The following is a 21,574-nucleotide window of genomic DNA, read 5'->3' as shown; positions in this document are numbered from 1 at the left end:
GCTGTATTGTCTGTGATTCACACCTTCACCTTGAGGTCCAGAATTAGCCGGACACTTTTCATCTAAGTGTGACCCATCTCATTATATTAATTCAGGTGCACAGTCACCCTGGAGTAAACATTCTTTTGTGAGTCCCTTTCATCAATAGATCCATAGTGGGTCTGCTTCTTTCAGATTTTTTACTCGCATTAGTTTCAGACTGTGTGACCTTTCAATGGCTGAATGCACTGACAGCTATTGGTAGTCCCAAGTAGGGTGAGATGGCAGGGTCACAGATTTCATTAGTCATCAACATTCCACTGGATACATGTGGCACAGATGTCACACTAGATAAGGTTTACAGGACTAGTGTAGTGGACTCTGCCACTTTGAAGAGTTATCTCCCTTGATTACAGGATCCGTGGCCATTGTTTTAATCTCATATTTATCATGATTATGTGTTTGGCCTGTGTGCACCATACTCTGACCAAAATAATATAAAGTAATGAACAATTCTTTTCCATGATGTGATTGATGCCTTTTGCGGGGGGTATTAAAATGGACTCCGTCTGTCCGTCCGTGCGTGTGTGCGCCCGTGGTGTGATTTCTGAATAAAATATGTTTTGCGTTTCCATGGCAACAAGTTTGACAGACTGAAATTGGTGGTAGTACTCTTTTCTGGAGCAGAACTTTAAAACCATTCACTATTTCTTCACCAAACGTGGTACATAGATAGGTCTGGTGGGGTACTGGTGTCTTTTGGTAGTTTGGGATTTCTGAATAAAGTGTTTTTGGCGTTTCCATGGCAACAAGTTTGACTTAGACTGAAATTGGTGGTAGTACTCTTTTCCGGAGCAGAGCTTAAAAAGTATTCACTGTTTCATCACCAAATTTCATACATAGGTAGGTCTAGTGGTCAACTGGTGCCTTTTGGTAGTTTTGGTTTTCTGAATAAAATATTTGTTGCATTTCCATGGCAACAAGTTTGACTTAGACTGAAATTGGTGCTAGTACTCTTTTCCGGAGCAGAACTCTAAAACCGTGCAATGTTTCTTCACCAAACTTGGCATATAGATAGATCTGGTGGTGAACTGTTGCCGTTTGGTAGTTTAGGATTTCTGAATAAAATATTTTTTTGTGTTTCCATGGCAACAAGTTTGACTTTGACTGAAATTGGTGGTATTACTCTTTTCCGGAGCAGAACTTAAAAACTGTTCACTATTTCATCACGAAATTTCATACATAGGTAGGTCTAGTGGTGAACTGGTGCCTTTTGCTAGTTTTGGATTTCTGAATAAAATGGGTTTGTTTGTGTTTCCATGGCAACAATTTTGGATTCAACTGAATTTGGTGGTAGTGCTCCTTTCTGGAGCAGAACTTTTGAAACCTTTGAGTACTCTCCTTCCACTTAGCTATATACACGCCCAAACATTTGACATAATCATAACTCACAGACATATTCATGAAGAGTATTTTGCCATTGCCGAGGATATTGATGACTTTGTCGTTTTGTTACTGCAAGAAACATTAAAAATTAAAAAACACACACCAAAACCTAATAAACATGATTAGAGAAAGGGAAGTGTTAGACCTTGATTATCAATTTATCCATAGCAACCTGATTCTGACTACCTAATATAATGATTTTATCTATGATTATATGTGTAGAATAAACTGACTGGAAAAAAATCTGTTTTTGTCCATTAGTGCTGTGTTGTCAGTTGACATTAGCCAATATAATTTTATAATGCTCATATGTTACACTAAAACAGACATCTACAGCTTCTTGCATAAACTGTTCCAGATATTGTAGTTTCTCAGATGTAAATTAGCAGAAACTGCTTAGTCATAGAAGGAATTTCATGTCCCATTCCTCTATGCTGGGAACAGTACCATGTGATATCATCCATTGTTGATGACATCACAATCTGGTAATGTTGTATAATCGAGACAATAGGCTTAGTTCTTAGATAAAACTTTCATGGCAGTGGATGATCTAAAGTGTGATTGGGGCTAACCTTGCTGAAAGCTTTTAACATGGATTGTTCATTAATAGTGTATATCATCAGTAACCATAGTAATAAGAGGATAAAGACAAGGAATACAAATTAACCATATTTGACAATAATTATCAAAAACTATAATCATGTGATATTTTATGTATGCTTTCAACTTCCTCAAAATGCTAAATATTATTTGTGTTTCACAAATTTTTCATGCCCAAAATGTCTCAACATAACAATATCAGAATGTCTGCCCTCTGTATTATTTATTTTACAACTATTGTGGAAAATTCGCATTTAATATTTCATGTACTTATAAATATACCTAAATATATGACAGTAGTTTTATCCATTACAGTAGCAACCAGCATTACCTCCCTTCATAACGGAAACCTGTCTCTTCATCAGTCCCCAAATGATAGGTATGCTTTGGTATTTCGTTAATTGATTAAATTGCTTTCATCTGCTCATGTACTGAAAATGACATAAAGATTCCAATTATTATTTAAACTCAAATAACAGGTAAAGGTCAGTCAAGCAGAACACTGAATGATCCGTGACCTCTGTATGCTAATGTGCAAGGTTATGTAACAGTTGCAGCCAACAGAACGAGAGTGGTTGGTTCACCTAGGGCAATACTTATCCCAAGGGACTTGCTACAGATATTGTGTTTGCGGTAACACGCCCCCGAGCTAGCCATGAGTAAATAGTTCCCAAATACCAAACAGAGGCCTGCCTGCATAGCTTAGTGTTGTTTCTCCGAGCCAACCGGTGGGTAGGTGACATTTTAGCCGGTGTGATTCACTGAAGCGGGACTAGCTTGAGGAGAAATCGTTTGGAGTGATCAGGCAGTGTACACCTGTATTCGTCAGTAGATAACTACAGCAGCAATATCAAGATGGATTTCTTCGGAGGAGCAGCGTCTGATTTCTTTGGGGGAAATGCAGGCGGAATGTTTGACCAGCTTAAGGGTCAGTTTATGAAGCAAATGGATGATAGAAAGAGGGAGCAAAGAAGTAGATATGGCCGGACTGTGTCTGGACGTGAGTCGAGGAAAGAGAAGAAAGATCCTTTTGCAGGTGTGATAAACCAGAACTATGAAGAAATTAAAAAGACGTGTCTTGAAGAAGGAATACTGTTTGAAGACCCAGAATTCCCAGCTGAAGATGCATCAATATTTTTCAGTCAGGAACCCCCAAGAGCATTTGAGTGGTTGCGCCCAAGTGTAAGTAATTAAATACAGTTATAATGCATCTTCCCTCATATGTATCAAAAGAGAGCATTTACCTGGACATTCATCTGGCCTTGAAAAATATATTTTGCAATTGTGACATATTTGTCTGAATAGAATGAAATATCAGCAAGTTTCAATACAGATCAAGATGTGTGTTTATGATAAGAGGACAAGGTATATGCTTGTAAACAGGTTTTCTACAAGCTATGGGTATGTAGCTAGTGCTGACTGGGGGTATATGCTGTATGTCTGTTGGGTTGACGCCCACCTGTGATACAGTGTTGGAGTCAGTGAAGCATGACCTGACTTTCATGTGAAAACATAAGTGGACAAAGTCTTGGAATAACTTGATTGTATCGAGCAGTGGGCGTTGACACAGGAACAGGGTCAGAGCTAGGTAATATCACATACTGACAAACTGAATTATTGAATTATACACATGGTCCATTTAACTCCTCTTTACTTTATGTAATGGAGCACCTGGTGCACAGGAAGCCAGGGTTTGAACATGGTTGTACTGCTGACACAGTCTGTTATAATATCATGGCTGTGCATTTTCTGCTTGGACCATGTGAGACGGAAGGCTTGAAGCCTGGTGATGATGTAACCCAGATGGAGTAGATGGACACACCCTTCTATGACTGTTGCAGGCAGCTTCAGAACAACCCTGGCTTTACGAACACAGGGCTGTTTAAGTTTCAGTATAATATACCTGTATCACAGAAGCCTTTAGATATGTTGCTTATATACATGGCTTACACTGTCATAGTGAGTGAGTAAAGTTTGATGCTGTGTTTACCAACATTCATTCTGCTCTCAGTAATCATGGTAATATTCCAACTATGTGAGGGCAGTCTGTAAATATCGGTCATTGAAATATGGATGGGTTTGTATGGTTGTAATACTAGCTTGTATGCCAGTGTTTGCAGTACTGCAATAATATCCAGGTGGGGTAACATCAGAAATAGGGGGACGGTGGGGTAGCCTAGTTGTTAAAGCGTTTGCTCCTCGCGCTGAAGACCTGGATTTGATTCTACAGTGTGTGAAGCCCATTTCTGGTGTCTAAAAGCAGGGTAAAACCAAAATCACTCACTCAGAAATAGGCTTCACACCTGGTACCTGATGTAGAATCAAACTGAGTCATTGATGAATTAATGCTTTGACAACATCGGTACCCTCCCCTCCCTAAACTATGAGAAGTTTCATGGATTGCTCTGTAGTTGAGGATTTTTGCAAATAGTATTTTCTGTTTGTGTCAAATTTGGCGGTGAATAACAGGCTGCAAGATTCCTCATGCATTAATATGCCATGTCCATCCAAACGCCATGTTGAGATGTTTTATCTCACCACATTTTATTAAATAAGGGGAAACACAAATATATACTGTAAATAATACTGTATAAGTATTCAAAAGTATACAAGGTAACGAGCCACCACTATAAGGATTATGGAAGACATTATGTACCAAAGTAATTAATGAATAAAAATAAGTGAAAAAAATAGAATAAAATACGACATCTGATGTTCAATTAAACTCGTTAGTGGCCGTGTTGATGTTTAGAGATGTTTTCTGTCAAATATTGACTATGGGCTCTTCACCTCTACAAATACTCATACTGAAGGACTCTAGCAAACAGGGTTGTACATTGACACAATTTGACAGTACATGTACTCTATGTGTTAACATTTGTGCCCAGTGTATATATGCTGATCAGTTTTAGATGGGATAAATGTGGGAAGAAGTGATATTTTATTTGTTGGTGTGCTGAGTTTTTAATTGGTATTTTAAAACAGGGGCTTTCAGTGTCCAAAAAAGCAGCTACAACCAGTGTCAGTAAGGTATAAAAGGACATTTCTTATAATGCTAAACCTGGTTATGGCCATGTGTCTTGTAATTGCCTATATTTGTATAACAATCCCTTTGGTGTTTAACTGGCATATTCATCACATATGAAGTATTGTTGATTTTTGTTGTGCCCAGTAATGGCAAGTCAAATTTTGAAAAGAACTCTTGAACAACTGCTAAAGGTAATTGGTTTATGATTGATACAATTTCAAATGACATTTTAGTACATTGCTTAAAGTGTACTTTTCAGATAGTTCATGAGATTATCTGAAAGTGCATAGTATGAAAGGAAGCATGCACATTAGAGTTCTGCATGTTTTATAAAAGGGTTAAAGTATGGAAGTATGTGTGCGTCAACAGTGTGGATATTTGAGTCATTCTGTGATGTCTATATGGTGACCTGGGATGTGATTCACTATTCACTGTGGTCAGTGCTTTTGTGATATAATTAAAATTATATTGATATATATTCATGATTGACAGTGGTATATCAGGTTATACCATAAGGATATATGTAATAATGGTAAATTTACACCACTAAAATATGTATTCAAGACTGACCGAGATAAAATGAAAATTCTGCCATTAGGATATACTGGATTGAATGTGACATGTTTTAGGAATCATGACAAACTAAGTTAAAAGGTATAGATGTAAATGTAAAGTTATATTGCATAGACATAAACAGTTGAAATTAAATGTTGGAGTTAATACTTATTCATGTAAATAAACATTTTTAGTTATTCATAATAATTTCACGTGTCTCATCAAGTATTTTTAAGTAGTTACTTCATAATCCACAAGTTTTTATGATGACAGAGAGCTGTTTCCTGTCCTATATCGCCCCATGGCGGCCATTATTGTGATAAATGGGAAACCTGGGGTGGTTTTGTTTTTGTGTCAACTGATAATACCTCAAGGGATGGGTATTTGATGGAATGTCCCCCACAACTGATAGGGCACCTGTCTGTCACCAATGTGGCCTGTCCTCCCAGCCATGATGAATGTAGAACATGATAGATAGGCTGGAAACCCTGCTGAACAACATGTACAGGTTCGCACCTCCTGTTGGTTGTTGTGTGACGCAAGGTGTTAGGTTCTACTTGAGTAACATGGAGGAACAAGTCTGTGTTGAGATATCTACCTAGACTTACACTTAGTCTTAGTCTATCATACAGACCCTGAAGCAAATATGTCCAAGAAATCCCACACAAGTCTAGAAAATGTGGCAAGTCTAGATTTCCACAGCTTGAAAATGAACAAAGTGTCGGGGCTCCTTTTCATTACATTTTATTTTTTTCACTATGAGCTTTCTTTTCTGTAAAATATGTTCATTTCAGAGACTAGTTGTTAGTCTAACTTAGTCCCTTAAATATATATAATGGAAAGAAGCAACTATTCTAAAACTGGAAAGGAGACCCAGTGAAATGTGAAAGTCAGAACCTGTGAAAATATAGACTTACTTTAATTATGGCTATAGCATTGCAGTAAGGGCATGTTAAATAGGAAGATAATGTCATTCAGGGACTGTGAGACAGACTAATAGTAACCCCCAAAGAAGGAGATGGAGTCATCAGCAGTGTCAGACATACTGCATTGCGGAGTCTCTTTCACAATAGTGTGCTGTCTGTCCATCCTTCATACCCTGTGGGGAATGGGTAGAATTCACGCCCTGGCTTGTAGGACCCAAGGGAAATAGATAAGGTCTTCAGGTTCTGTGACCTGGTTATGTCATCACACCCTGTTGGCATGCATTGGTCATCATGTTGTCAGTCTCCTGTTGGCCTGGCCTTGACTGTCATTAACAGCCTCTGTAATGCAGCTAGAATGCTGCTTACTGTTGTGTAAAAGTTACTGAAACAATGCTCACTCACTCACTCTGGATATGCAGTGAGTCGACCTGCCTCTATCATTATGTAGGGTTCGATGTCTTTGCTCTGTGATTGTCATCTGACTGTACTCTTATCATATTTTGAAAATAATCATTTTTTTCCTCCAACCTGAACTTGAAGATTTGCTGACCTAGAAAATTTAGAAATAGGTACCAATTGTGTCACAGAGAAAACTGGAAAAGACAGTTAAGTCAATGTGTGTTTCCCACAACAGATAGAATTAAATTGGAGAGATGGTGCTTGTTACTCAACATGTGTGACATTCACAATGATAAACAGCAATCAGGATAAAGCAGCAGGGCAGGGCAACATGAGCTGGTATGTACAGGTCTGGGGAAGATACAGACTTAGATTGACATTACAGCGTTGGAGGCAGCATGCTCCTGCTGGAGATGGGCGTCAATAGTCAAGTCAAGGAAGTGGCTGTTAACTTGGCTTCACACTCAACAAAGACGCCTGGAACTTTGCCGTCATTTATCTTGTTTTCTTGCAAATGGTGGAGGACTCTGAATTAAAACTTCTCAAAACTACCCAAAGAGTGACTGACTGAGTTCAGGTTTACGCCGCTTGTAGCAATATTCCAGCAATATCACAGCGGGGGACACCACAAATGGGCTTCACACATTGTACCCATGTAGGAATTGAACCCGGGTCTTCGGCATGATGAGCAAACGCCTTAACCACTAGGCTACCCCACCGCCCTATGTCCAAAGACATGACAGTTATCCCACAATGTTTTCATCTTGTATTTTTCAAATAATGGATGTTAAACCAAGTAATATTTAACCAGTGAAATTCAAATATTCTAGAATTCAATTATTTGTTTTGCCTGTGAAAGAACAGAAGATCCCTTCATGTTCAGTGAATTGAGCTGATTTAAACAGATCTTAAAATTAAGGAAATGTAGACTTGCTACAGTAAGGACTATACATATTTTGGATTTGTTTAGATATTTAATTGATTGAGAGTACAAATGATCTAATGCAAATAATCTTTATTTGTGTTTTACTCTGTACAAACTCACCACTCAGATTGATTAATCTCTTTTTCTGTCACCGTAAACCATTGACCAAGGAAGACATTAGTTTATGTGATGATTGAACGATTGATTGATTGATGCAGTGTAGCATCTGCTGAGCCATGGAATGACAGGGTTCAAGGTCAAGGTTACTGGGGTGTCAAGTTTGTTTGAGTAAACGATACAGTAAACTGCACTCAAACCCATGCAAGTATGTCAAATGTAGTGGAATATCATACATTCAGGCACTGAGGGTTTTAAGAGTATATCCAGATAATAATCCAAAGTATTAAGCAGACAAAATATTGAGAACAATCTCCTTGTGCTGTATTTCTGTGTCGCTAGTCAGACAACTGCCTAGTATGTCTCACAGTCACAGAACCATATTATTTTCCCGACAGCGAAGCTCTCCCTGCAATGCTAAAGCCCTAAATGAAGCAAGTCTAGATTTCCCCAGGTTCATCTGGTCTCCCTGGGGCTCATTTTCCATTTAAATGTGTTTATTTGTTAAAATCAAAATTATATGTGTTCAAAGACTAAGTGTTAGTCTAACAACTGCCTGAAAACATTTTGTCTTACACTAGCCTTTTGTAGGGAAAATTATTATTTATAAAGTCTAGAAATTATCACTGAAACAAATCTTCATTACCTTAGAGACTTGTGCCAGTCTAGTAAACTGGAATGTGTTTAAAAAAGCTGTGTGCACATCACAAGTCAGAGTATGCGCAGTGGTTAATAGATATTGAAAAAAAAGCTTCTTCACTGGAGAATGTGTTTCAAGGGTGCCTCTCATCTTTAGCGGCATTAGTTGTATGGCTGTGGAACATCAAAATACTCCACGAGTTGCAAGTTCGGGGGAGGATCACAATTGTCTACACCTGCTTGTGCAGGAATACATTGATTGGTGGATATCAATATTTCACATCTGTGTGTGACATAAGATGCAGATATGAAGTTTTTCTCAAGACCTTATAATGTTCTTCTTGACAACTCATTACGATAAAAATCATACAATTGTAATATGTCTGATTTCATAATTAGTTGAAAAGTTAATGAATGGGATTTCTTTTCTGCAATCGCCTGGTTAACATTATTCATATGTGCTGTTAAGATATAAATGAATATATATAAACAAGGAAAGCATATTGTGAACACGAAACCAGTAGTTGTTTTCTTTATGTTGAGCTGCTGCTGAGGCTGTTTACTGACAAAAATATTTTGCCAGGAAGGTTAATCCATAGAGAGGCAGCTCCAGTTGAGTTGATGTCAAAGAGGGGGAAGATAGCATCTTACAGTCATATGATATAAATAGTAGTCAAGAAACTAGCACTGGGGGGATGGGGCGATGTAGGCTCACCTTGTGGTATTTCTGGCACTCTTGCCAGACACACCAAGGTCAAGCACATCCTCGTGCTTTCAGATGGTCCTAGTTCCTGTTTAATGTGTACCGCGGCATATGAATATTTTGTCGGATGTGATAAAGTGTTGTAATGAAACGGTAGCAGTGCCGTTTATGGTTTCCAGTTTATTACAGTTTGAAGAGTTTCATGTTGGTGTGGTTGTCATTTTATGAGAAATACAATTTTATGTTCAAGGTGTATTAATATCAGGTATTCAAATAGAAAATATAGTTTTACCATTGTTTCATGTGTTTGAAAAGAGATTGTGATGATATCACAGAAATAATCAGTAACCATAGTATTTTTAAGATACATGATCATTTCCTTTCTGAAGCGTTACAAATACAGAATATATTTGAATATTGATTGCTGATACATTTCAATGAGAAACTGGCGATGAACATCATTGTTTCACAGTCTAAGGAATCAGTTTGTTATAGTCATGTCAGGTGGACGAATGCATACGAACAGATATATTCAGTGATGGAATGCGGCCAACTACCGGTACAAACATCAATTATTCCAAGTGGTCAGGATGTCGGCCATCTTGTGAAACGTGGCTGACCATGAATCCATTCACTGCCCACATGTAGACCGGGCTGTATGTGGGGCAGCACAACACCTGTACTGGTTTCACCTGCACTAAGCCGCTGTGTCCCCCTGATTGGGTTCTGTGGACACATTGAGGCCTACATACCTGGGTGTCATGGCAGACGATATTGATCATGCTGATTGTAAACATTGGTGTTGATACTGACCACCGTGACTGTGTGGTGTTAGGTGGTTCCAAGTATCTTATCAATTGCCGATAGCCCTCAAATAATGACAAACTGTCTCTTCACCCACCAAAAATGGTCCAAGGTTTAGTAAATTTAGGCAGCTGCTAAATTCAGTAATTGTTTGTATGTGTGTCTTCTTGTTGTGAATCAGTTGGACCTGTTATTGGTAGACTTGTTTTTAGCTACTGAATTCCATTTTTTAAAGATATAGTTTGTTGATTTGTGTTTTGATATATAGTACAAAAAACCCAGGAATCTCATTAGAATTTAGAAATCTAGACTTGCCAAAGTAATCTATTGTTAGAATTGATTGGGAATTTGGATTTGTATGTCTGTATGTGAGACTTTGGTGTATATGAATATGAGGTTCAGGACAATAAGCTTGGTTTCTCCTGAACATTATTGTTACTTTGTATGCATCAATGATTGCATACATATTTATTACTATTGAGTTATATGAATTTCAAACTGCTTATGGGTAAAGATACAGCAGTTTTGCAGTTGCAGCAAGGAAATATTCTTATGCATGTTTTGACTTACACAGATCATAATGATCAGTATGTCAGCACCATTTTATCGCTAATGGTTACCACAAAAGTGGTTAGGGTCTGTTACCTTTGTCACCCGAGGCTGTCATTCCACATTGCTGACACACCCTCATATAACTGACATTCGTATCAAACTCACTAATTGATGGCTGGATCCCAATTCTGTGTTAATCTTTGGCCAATATCTACTATTCACCCTGTAATCTGTATCATGTCTATAACTTGGCCTCACTAGGATCTTTGTGTATGAAGATTACATTGTTTGGAAGGAACAACACCTCCCAAAGTGTTTACTTGGTGAGCAGGATGTCAGCAATCATGGGACACAGTGTGCCCCACCTAATGATAAACATTAGCTGTTATCTGGGGGATTAAATCGTTTTGATTTATAGTTAAGATTTAATTAATTTATCACATAACCTGAATAAGGTGGATGTTACATTGCATTGCACTGAGTCCCATTCATTGCTCGAGTTAAACAGACATCGGCCCATGCCGCCATATCTACCTTTATGTCCCAGCTTTCCCTTTATATCCAAGGTCTTTCCACTTGTACCCCTGCCCACTGCAGTCTTTGTTAACACTGTGAAACTGGGTAAGGAACACCGCCATATCTACCTTTATGTCCCAGCTTTCCCTTTATATCCAAGGTCTTTCCAATTGTACCCCTGCCCACTGCAGTCTTTGTTAACACTGTGAAACTGGGTAAGGAATGTTTTCTGTAGAAGCTGTAAGGTCACTTTGAGTCTGCAGAGGTACGCTTAGTACATATGGGCTACTGTGATTTCAATGGTTTTCATTTAATGCTTAACTTGGCAGTGTCTGTGCTATATAATGACAGTCTGTTTGTAATCATGTCTTGACCAAACAAAATAGTGTTTAGTTTGTTTGCTGTTTAACACCACACTCGGCAATATTCCAGCCATATAATCGAGTCCGGACCAGACAATCCAGTGATCAACAGAATGAGCAGCGATCGTATTTGGATACGATGACATGTGTTAATCAAGACTGCAAGCCTGAGAACCCAAGCCTGTTAGTTGCCTCTTACAACAAGAGTGTTACCGAATACCAATGGTAACCCACATCTTGACAGGACAAAATAGTGATTAATATGTTTTAAACATATTTTATTCATTCAAGAAAAGGATTGGGCACAAGTGATTAATATTATTAGCAACAGTTCAATCGGTTTAATTATGCTGTCACACTGAGAAGCAAGTCACTGAGTCTGATCACTGTACGTGAAGTCACTTCCTGTGACTAGTTGGAATCTAGTCTGATATTTGTATTCCAGAATCCGCTTGGTGTTTTAAGTAGTTGAATAGGTTGACACACAAGATACGTCTAATGTGTGTTGTTGCCTTGTAAGCTGATGATGAATGTGTTGAAGATGACTGGTGTTTGTGTGGGTACTTCCTGCTTGGCCAGCTTGCTGTTGTGAACGTGGGATGTAAGGTGTAGCATATGCAGACATGCTATTACTATTGTGTGATATTGATCATGTCAACTTACCTCTCTTTGTCCCCAAGTCAGTTATCATAAACCAGCTTTCCTCAAGTTTCACTGTTCATATCAGCCTAGTTGTGTCCTTGTCTGTCTCACGTACCCAGAACAATATCATTTCACTTCTACTTGGATCTTACTGTAATGCTCTAGCATAGATAGAACAAGTCTAGATTTTCCCCTAAAGGCTCTTTTTCATTTAAATTTTTGGCTTTCCACCAAATTATATATTTTTAGTGACTAAGCAATAAAGTATGTGTGTCCACAGGGAGGAATTATTGGGGCATTATTTATTGAACTTGAGTGCAATGATGTGGTTATAAACCCACCTTTCACAGAATTCATTCAAGGCTACGACATGTATTGTGTTTTGTACACATTACGTAGTGATGGAATGCTATATTTATCTGATAATATAAAATCAATATTTTATGTGAGTACAATAGCACGTTGTGTCGGAACTACGTAGTCTTTCAGAGTAGGACCTTGCAAATCAACATGAAAATTCTTAATGAATAGAACATTTATCTCTTTTTGTCAACATTTTAACTCATCTCATAGCAATGAATGAAAGTGTGAACTTACTCAGATCTCATGATTAAATAGACATTTGATTTAAAAACAAAAGCCAGAACATATTTTAGTTACCGTTATCAGTCTCAAAACAATAACGCCAGTGAAGCAGACAAAAAGTAGTTACAGCATGAAGTGTTGTTTCACCCAAGTGAAATATATGTTTTGTGTTTTTCAAATAAATGTGTAGTGTTTCTTTGCTAAATACATAACAAAACAGCAGATCTTACAAAAACAGTCATTCACAACTCATTCAGAATCAACCTTAAACAGCCCACAAAACATGCAAGTGTCTTTGCTTTCATGGCCCCGCCTATCTGTAGAAGAGGGAAGGAGATATAAACTTGCCATATATACCTACTGTTGTATAAATGTGTTTTATACCATGTGTGGAGAGGACAGAAAGTGATAAATGACAGCAATTGTTCTGATATGACATGGCCGCAGGGCGTTTTACAAACTTGATGCCTACATGGCTGAAGTTTGCTGGGTGAATCTGCCTCAGGGTGACTCCGATGTGGAGTATATTCAGGATGTGGTTGATCTGACTGCATCAGAAGTTTGTTTGTGTTTCTCAAACATCTCCCACATGTAACTAATAGGGATATTGTGTAAATATACCAGTTTCTAAGAGTGAGAATGTTTTTTTGTTATAAAACAACATATGTTTCTATAATTTTTTATGAACTGATGCCTTAAAGTTTGTAGATCATTGTATGTGTTCTTTACCATATGTAGAACATAAACAGCAGATAACACAATTGTACAGGTTGTCTAGGTGTATGACATCTGTTTGGGCAGGATCTTTGTTGCATACATCTTTATTGCCCTTGATTTCTTAATCGGCCTCATCTCTTGAGATGGTTAAGGGGCAAATGTTCCAGGTGGGACTTGGGGTTGGTTTTCTTGCAGTAGAGACGTAAACACAGGTGGAGTAGATCAGTCAGAGCGATACCCGACACTGTGAATGTTGGTCCAGCCCACCTGGAGGAGGAGAAGAGGCAGTCACATTAATACATTCCTTCTAGTTCCACTTCAGCGTGACCTCTACCCACCCACCCACACAGTGTTGGAGATGCTTCACATGGTTCCCCTCCAGGGCCATCGGTCACTGTATTGTCTTGTCACCTTCAATACCTCTTGCCGTGTTAGCAGTGGTAAGGGGACGGTGGGGTAGCCTAGTGGTTAAAGCATTCACTTGTCGCGCCGAAGATCCGGGTTTGATTACAATGTATGAAGCCAAATTTTGGTGTAAAACCATACTGACTCACTCATAGTGAGGGGTAAGAGGCTGCTGGTCTGGTTGGTTGTGCTAGAACCTTGCTGAAAGACCTACTGGTAGACTGATGTTTAGCCATCGTCTAGTATCATTTGGATAAGATGCCGCCATGGTCTTGTGGCTAGGACATGTGTCCAGAGCGAGGTCAGTGGCTGGTTCCCTGGCTGTGTCATACTTAAGGATCTTAAATGGTGGTACTTGTCGTTACCCTGTCTGTCACTCAACACTAAGGGTACAAGATGAGGATTGGCAAACTCAAAGTCTATATTCTGTGTCTCGATAAGGAATCAGTGTTAAACTGCTATGCAATATCTCACTGGGCTAGCACTTTAACACCAACAAATGTCTATGCTTGTATGTAACCTTGAACACAATTTTAAACCCTGTTTCAGCTCAGATAAAGTGGTGACTATAAACAATTCTATCACTGGTTGAGATTCGAACCTTGCACCTTCTGTTAAGGCAACAGACACCTTGTCCACAACACCATAGGTTTGAAGTTCATCAGGAGGAACCTTTTCATGCCACACCATAAAGCTGGCCTGTGCTCATGTTACCAACTATCAGGATGTTGTCTTCAGACCCAATTACACCACCCTCACTCACTTACTTTATCTCCTAACCATATTGGGGCGGTGGGGTAGCCTACTGGTTAAAGCGTTGGCTCGTCACGCTGAAAACCCGGGTTCGAATCCCCACATGGGTACATTGTGTGAAGCCCATTTCTGGTGTCTCTCACTGTGATGTAGCTGGAATATTGCTAAAACAGGCCTACCAAAGAAAACTTTCCCACTGTGTTTATGTTGCTATTTCCACGATTAATGTGGGCTTTTCTGCGTTTTTCTGCACAGTGGGAAAGTTTTCTTTGGTAGGCCTGTAAAAGCGGCGTAAAACCAAACTCAGTCAGTCAGTCAGTCAGTTCTAGCATTATTACCAAGTAAAAATGGGTAAAAGTCAACACAGCCTGAAAGAGTTAATGTCAACACAAAAGTTAAAGCTTTTCACTCCCACTATCTCCTAGTCATATTACAAAATGTAAAGTTGGGTAAAAGTCAACACAGTAATAGTTATCAACACAATAAGGGTTAAAGTGTTAACATGAACAGAATAACAAACCAGGTAATGTTAACACTTAAAGGGTCATTTGAGAGCATGTTGTCAGTGACCTGTGACAATCATCCTGCATTGAAGCAGGCAGCCAGGTTTCTTGACGAGCAATCCCCAATTGTAGTAGGAATTCCTCAAACTCAACAGCCTGTGAAACACTTTTTGTACATGTATGAACTTTAATAAACAGACTTTCATGGCAAATTATCACTAGGAAATATGTCTTAAGATCAGTGCAGAGCAAAATATTGATAATCCTACATAATCACACCTGTTGTCAGGTAGCTCAGTAGAAGTGGAATATTGTAATTTGATATTTTGTCAAATTAAATTTTGAATAAATATAACAACATAGTTTGAATGTTATAACCTACACCAGCAGAAATAATGTCCACGTTTTGGGAGTAAAATGAAGTGTCTAAAATGAAGGAATTATAACGAAGGATGTTTAGATTTAAATTGCCCTGTAATACATAATGGAAAGCAACACACACAATCTCTTCTTTCCCTGAAACAGAAGAAATGCTACAAAGGGTCGGTATGATAGAGACTAATTTGTTGAGAACCACTGAAGAAAGGTAGGATGACTTCTATCACCAGTGTATGTTTCACACTTGGATGGGTAGCTCCAGGGCAATCCATTATGGTTGAGATAAAGTAAACACATCTTTTTATAGTATTCTCTATTCAAGCATGAAAGTTAAAAATGTAAAAGATTTATGCACTGCTTGTTTGTTTTTTTTGCTAGATTTATATTTGTTTATGCATTGGAACAGTTTCTTATAAAATGGTATATATATTTTTGAATATGTCACGATTTGCGTGCAGTAGACAGAGAGTGAGTGAGTTTAGTTTACACCGCTTTCTGCAATATTCCAGCAATGTCACAGCGGGGTCACCAAAAATGGGCTTCACAGAATGAACCCATGTGGGGACTAAAACCTGGGCCTTCGGCATGACGAGCGAACGCTTTAACCACTGAGTACCCCCACTGCCCCCAGTAGACAGAGAATCAAGGTTAACATGTTTGCAGTACATATAACTGTAACTTCTCCATCCATTAAGACATCCCGCCTACAAGCATGTAACACATGAGAAGACAACTGTGGCAAGGTCGGCCATGTTCACGTTCCATCAAACCTGATGTGCTGGGAAAACTTCGAAGGATTCCATGGTCACGGTTGATAACTGCACTGAGTCACCTGGCAACAATCAATAATGTTTTATTGTCCCTGTTGCCATGGTTACTTTACGGAATTGCTATCTTTGTAGGATTTGCTGACTATGCCACATTTCCATCAAAACTGTGTTGCTCAGCAAGGTTGTAGGAGTGTTGAAATATTTGTTGGTCAGTACATTTTCAGTGTATATATATGATCAGGTATTCTGATGTAATGTGTAATGAACTCAACCATAACTCAGTAAATATTCTTCCAGCCTGACTGGCTAGTGGTTAGCCAGTCTGTAATGACCATGTAATGTTTGATGTGAGAACACATGCCAGTCACTACAAAACCGACCCATATCAAGTCAATGATAGCCATGACTGGCACACACATACAATTGTTTCATGGAACTGTTTCATGGTGGTGTGTGCACACTTAATCGTAAATGAGCTATGCGAATTTCTAGCAAGGTGTATAGGATCTTACAACCAGAATGGTTTTGTATAATTCTACCAAAGGTGTTATTCAGCACACATTATGCCTATTCCACTAGTCACACTGTCACTTATAAAACACATCTGTCACTCATTTGGTGTTACATTTTCAACAGAATTAAACCAAAATTGCCATATCACAAAGCCTTTCTTTTCCAGAAGAAAGTTTGCGTGTTGCTTAACATCGCACTCAGCAATTATCCAGCCATTTGATGGCAGTCTGTAAATAATTGAATCTGGACCAGACAATCCAGTGATTGACATAATGAGCATCAATCAATGCTATTGGGATACGATTTACCTACCAATTGAAATGTACAACAAGGAGAGTTTTAAGGATATACAACTTCTTTAATATGATATGAGTGACGTTTCGGTGCAGCTTCTAACACCATTATCCAGTTGCACCGAAACGTGGCCCATATTCTATTACAAAAGTTGTATATCCATTAAACTTCTAAATGCCACTCAAAGAAGTCAATTGAAATGTGTCGAGTAGAGTTTTCAAAGCATGTTTATGTACTTAAGCTCTCAGTATTTGTATTGTCCGAGTTGTTGGCGTGCACATACCTCTTGAACATGATTTATATCTCAACACCTTATGCCATGCAAACTTAAAATGTGATAATAATTGTTTGCTATAATGTCATGTTGACAGCTTATTTAACCTTCATGAAAAAGTTGGTGTGCGGCACTACAGGGATTGATATATTACACTAGACATGAAAACTTGTATTTACTTTAAATGCAAGGCAAGGAAACGTTTTTTAAGTGTTTATTTGTAAAACTGGAGACTGATAAGGCAAGGGAACGTTTTTTAAGTGTTTATTTGTAAAACTGGAGACTGATAAGGCAAGGGAACTTTTTTTAGTGTTTATTTGTAAAACTGGAGACTGTTCAACAGACACTTATTTACTCTTTATGTTATGGTACTTGTTTCTAGTTTTGTTTTTGACAGCTTGTGTCATCTTTTAAATTGATAGGCATGGGAATGTTTCTTGAGGTGTTTAGTAGATTTGGGGACAATTCACTAACAGCTGGATTAAGCCTTGTGTAACACTGAGTTGAGTCCAGTGATTGAGGTGTAAACACTACAACTATTTAGTAAATGTTCCTGAGAACATTGTCAACACGGTCACTGTTGCTTTAAGTTAGAAGGACAAATCGTCTTTCTTTCATCACATAGCTAAAATATTTGTGTGAAATAAGAGATACATTTTTTATCTTGGACAAATCAGATATTGTTGGATGTGTTGGTTACATGGTTGAAACTATGTAAGGCCTGATTATTTTAAGGTTGGGGTTAATGTATTGTGATGTTACAAGACAGATCCTGAAATAAATATACCCAATTCAGCTCATGCAGGTCTAGAATGTGTGGCAAGTCTATATTACCACAGTTCCGGAAAATTAAGAAAAACTCTAAGCTCCTTTTTATTGTATTTCAGTAACATTAGTTATAAATGTTATTTTTCCTGTAAAATTTCAGGCACTAGAGGTTAGCTATTCAAATACTAACTTGGGTTGAAATGACAACAGAAAGGTCTTTTTGAAACATTTCCTTCATGGGACATAAGTTGTGGGTTGGTTTGATAGCATAAATATTTCCTGTTGTACAAAGGTGATTGGATGAATGTCCTGATGGTGGAGCTGCCATTGATGTATAGAACTTAGATAGAACTATAAAGTGTTGACCTGAGAAGCACTCATTAGTGGGTGATTTGTTTTTCTTGTACATTTTTCAACCAAACCATTGTTTATAACAGTGAAGAATCAAATGTGAAAGTTCATCATGTAAATGAAGACTTTATATATTCTGCAATGTTCACGTATTTTATTTTAAGTTCCAGCAGCCATTGTTCACACAATTTGGTGTTGTAAGACTGAAATCAAAGCCGTTCTTTAAAAAACATGGTGGCATTACTCTGATTCACATACGCCAAAAACCAAGGGGAACTGTTCTAAAATTAGAATCAGTTCAATTATGTTATGTGAAGTACGGTAGTATATTTCACAAATAGGCTTCTGTACTTTGATTCCTTGGAGCTGGTTTGAAGTAAGATGTGGGTGTCAGTTGAAGAATTTACAGTTTAGATATCAGACCATCCAAAAATAGTGTACAATTGTGTACCTCATCATCCTAGATTAATAAAGTCAGTGCTCTAACCTGCTTATGAGGTTGATGGAATCCGGGGCATGTATTTGAAGGAGATAGCCTGGTAATTGGTGCAGCAATAATCCGACACCAGCTAGGGAAGGTCATGGGGAGGGGGTGGGGAGTGAGAAGATGGGAGGGGGACCAGGGGCAAATCTCAGCTGTCAGTGCTCCAGTGCCATCCATGTTTGGTCAAGACGAGACATGCAGCTCCTTGTTATGGTAGCAGCATATGCAGATGCTTGTTTCTCAATGAGGTTGATTGTATTTTGTTTAGGATTCATTCACAGCAACATTGAGGGGGCTGTAACTTGTTATATGGACTGAAACCCCATAAGTTCTGGAAAGTTACTACAAATATTCTAAATATAACATATGTGACATTTGACTGCTTTTTAAAAATTGGAGTGCATTCATTGAGGGGATGGGTCAAATTTATGCTGTACCTTATACAAATACTTTCCAATTATGTCTGCCTGTTTCTGGTTAGGGAGCATTCATAATTTATGGCTAGGGTGGATGATGATGATGATTTTTATGGAGAAGTACAATGTGAATAAATACCCACCCCACCCCAATCTATGTACAAAGTAAAGTGACCCCCCTGCATGTCATGTACAAAATCAATGACCCTCCATAATTTTTTAAGCATAATTTTTAAATGTATTTCATGTAAAATTGATGCCCCCCCTAAGTACATGTCATCAAAGTTGATGATCCCTGTCTCCCCCCTCCTCAGAACAAAATGGGTGACACTCCAAACCCCCAAAATCATCATCACCCCCTAGCTATTAATTATGAATGGTCCCTTACCCCTGCTGTCATATTACTGAAATGTTGCTGCAATGTTGCTGGAAGCAGTATAGGACATGACTCACTCAAGTCTCAATGGCTACTTCATTTAAACCACTGTGAAAGTACAGAAACTGTGGAGAGTATGGACTGACAACATGACGTGACTTGCACTTCTAGCTGTAGGTGAGCCAGGGCAACCATACATCATGTTAATTCTCATTTTGTTACCCAGAATAAACATCCCCTTCCCACTGTTCCTTCAACATAAGAACTTGTATGGTATGGTACAAAATCATCTGGCCATTAATCACAGTAATTTTACATCAAGGATTGGTCATACACATGGCTCGAACACCCCCACAGAAATAGATGCCCTCACTCCCTGCCGAGAAATCACTGAGACAGCAAATGCTCTGTCATCCATCATTCATCCATTACACAAAACACTTTCTCCTGTATGTGCTGCTCTCTGCAGGTCAAACAGTATGTACAAGTGCATACACACTACACCCTTGTATTCTCACCTAGATTCTCTCGGCCTATTGAACAGTACTGCAATACCCTCCCACAAAGGTGTGTGTACACATACATACCTCCCAGCTACAGTGAGTGAGGGAGTTTAGTTTAGCACTCAGCAATATTCCAGGTATATAGTGGCGGTCTGTAAATAATCGAGTCTGGACCAAACAATCCAGTGATCAACAGCATGAGCATCGATCTGCGCAATTGGGAACTGATGACATGTATCAACCAAGTCTACGAGTCTGACCACCCGATCCCATTAGTCGCCTCTTACGACAAGTATTGTCGCCTTATGTGGCAAGCATGGGTTGCTGAAGACCTATTCTACCCCGGATCTTCACGGGTCCCCAGCAACAGCTAGAACTCCTCATTGCCTGCCCTCTCTGTTGTCCTATTGCACACAACTGACTCCAGAAGATAGGGACTCTTACACCACATTTGTGTTATATGATGGTTTATGTCTGTTCTAGTATACATGTGCCGACATATGGCAGGAATATTGCTGAGTGCGGCGTAAAACTAAGCTCACTCACTCACTCAAGTATACTTGTAGCTCAATATTCTGTTTTATTTGCCAGTGTTTTTTCAGTTTGTCATTGAAACTGGACACACTATATGTTGATATTGCTTAAAGGCAGGTTGTTAAGTTTTCTACAGTAATACATATGTGAAAACTTTGTTCACTGTCAGAGGATTGCAGAGACCAGTGTTTATACACAGTGTTTTATGCCTATACACAGGCACCACAGTGTCAATATTCAAAGAGCTCACTGTCCAGTTTTTAAGTTATAGTACACTGTGACTCATTTTAATTTCCTCCTATGGGACTTGTCAGTTTCAATCCATGTTTCCTTGCATTCCTTTTGTTCATATTTTTTCATTCTGAAACAGTTTTTTTCAATGTCTGTTTTCAATGCACCCACAAAGTTCAAGGTCATTATTCACCTGCCATTAAAACGGCATCTTCCAGATTTCATAGAGGGGATCTCGGCATTATCTCCTTCTTTCTGTGGCAATTAGGATGAAAGAGACAGTGTTTGTTCTCTAACAAGCCAACTTAGCCAAGTACACAGCAACCTCCTTTCTTACACCTATTACACATCCTGCAGAAGCCATCTTATCTGCCGTAAACTGTGCGTGACTGTAAAAGATAGATGGACTTACCAGATGCTCAAGTCATGACTGTATCAACACCAGACAGATAGGGAGTAGCAATACTTGTGTGTAAACCTTGTAAATATTGCTGGATTATTTGTCAGAGCAACCTCAGTGAAGGTC

The 21,574-nt window shown here is 38.6% G+C and overlaps 1 protein-coding gene across 1 annotated transcript in view; it reads left to right on the top strand.

The window, feature by feature from the left end:
- Positions 1-21,574, top strand: part of LOC124285431 (calpain-B-like) — an 83,108-nt gene that overhangs the window by 19,375 nt on the left and 42,159 nt on the right. The window lies entirely within an intron of this gene.

This window comes from Haliotis rubra, unplaced genomic scaffold, assembly GCF_003918875.1.
Source record: "Haliotis rubra isolate DU_JTF1 unplaced genomic scaffold, ASM391887v1 Scf36, whole genome shotgun sequence".
In the NCBI taxonomy this organism is placed as follows: Eukaryota; Metazoa; Mollusca; class Gastropoda; order Lepetellida; family Haliotidae; genus Haliotis; species Haliotis rubra.
This window is presented reverse-complemented; position numbering and strand designations above follow the sequence as displayed.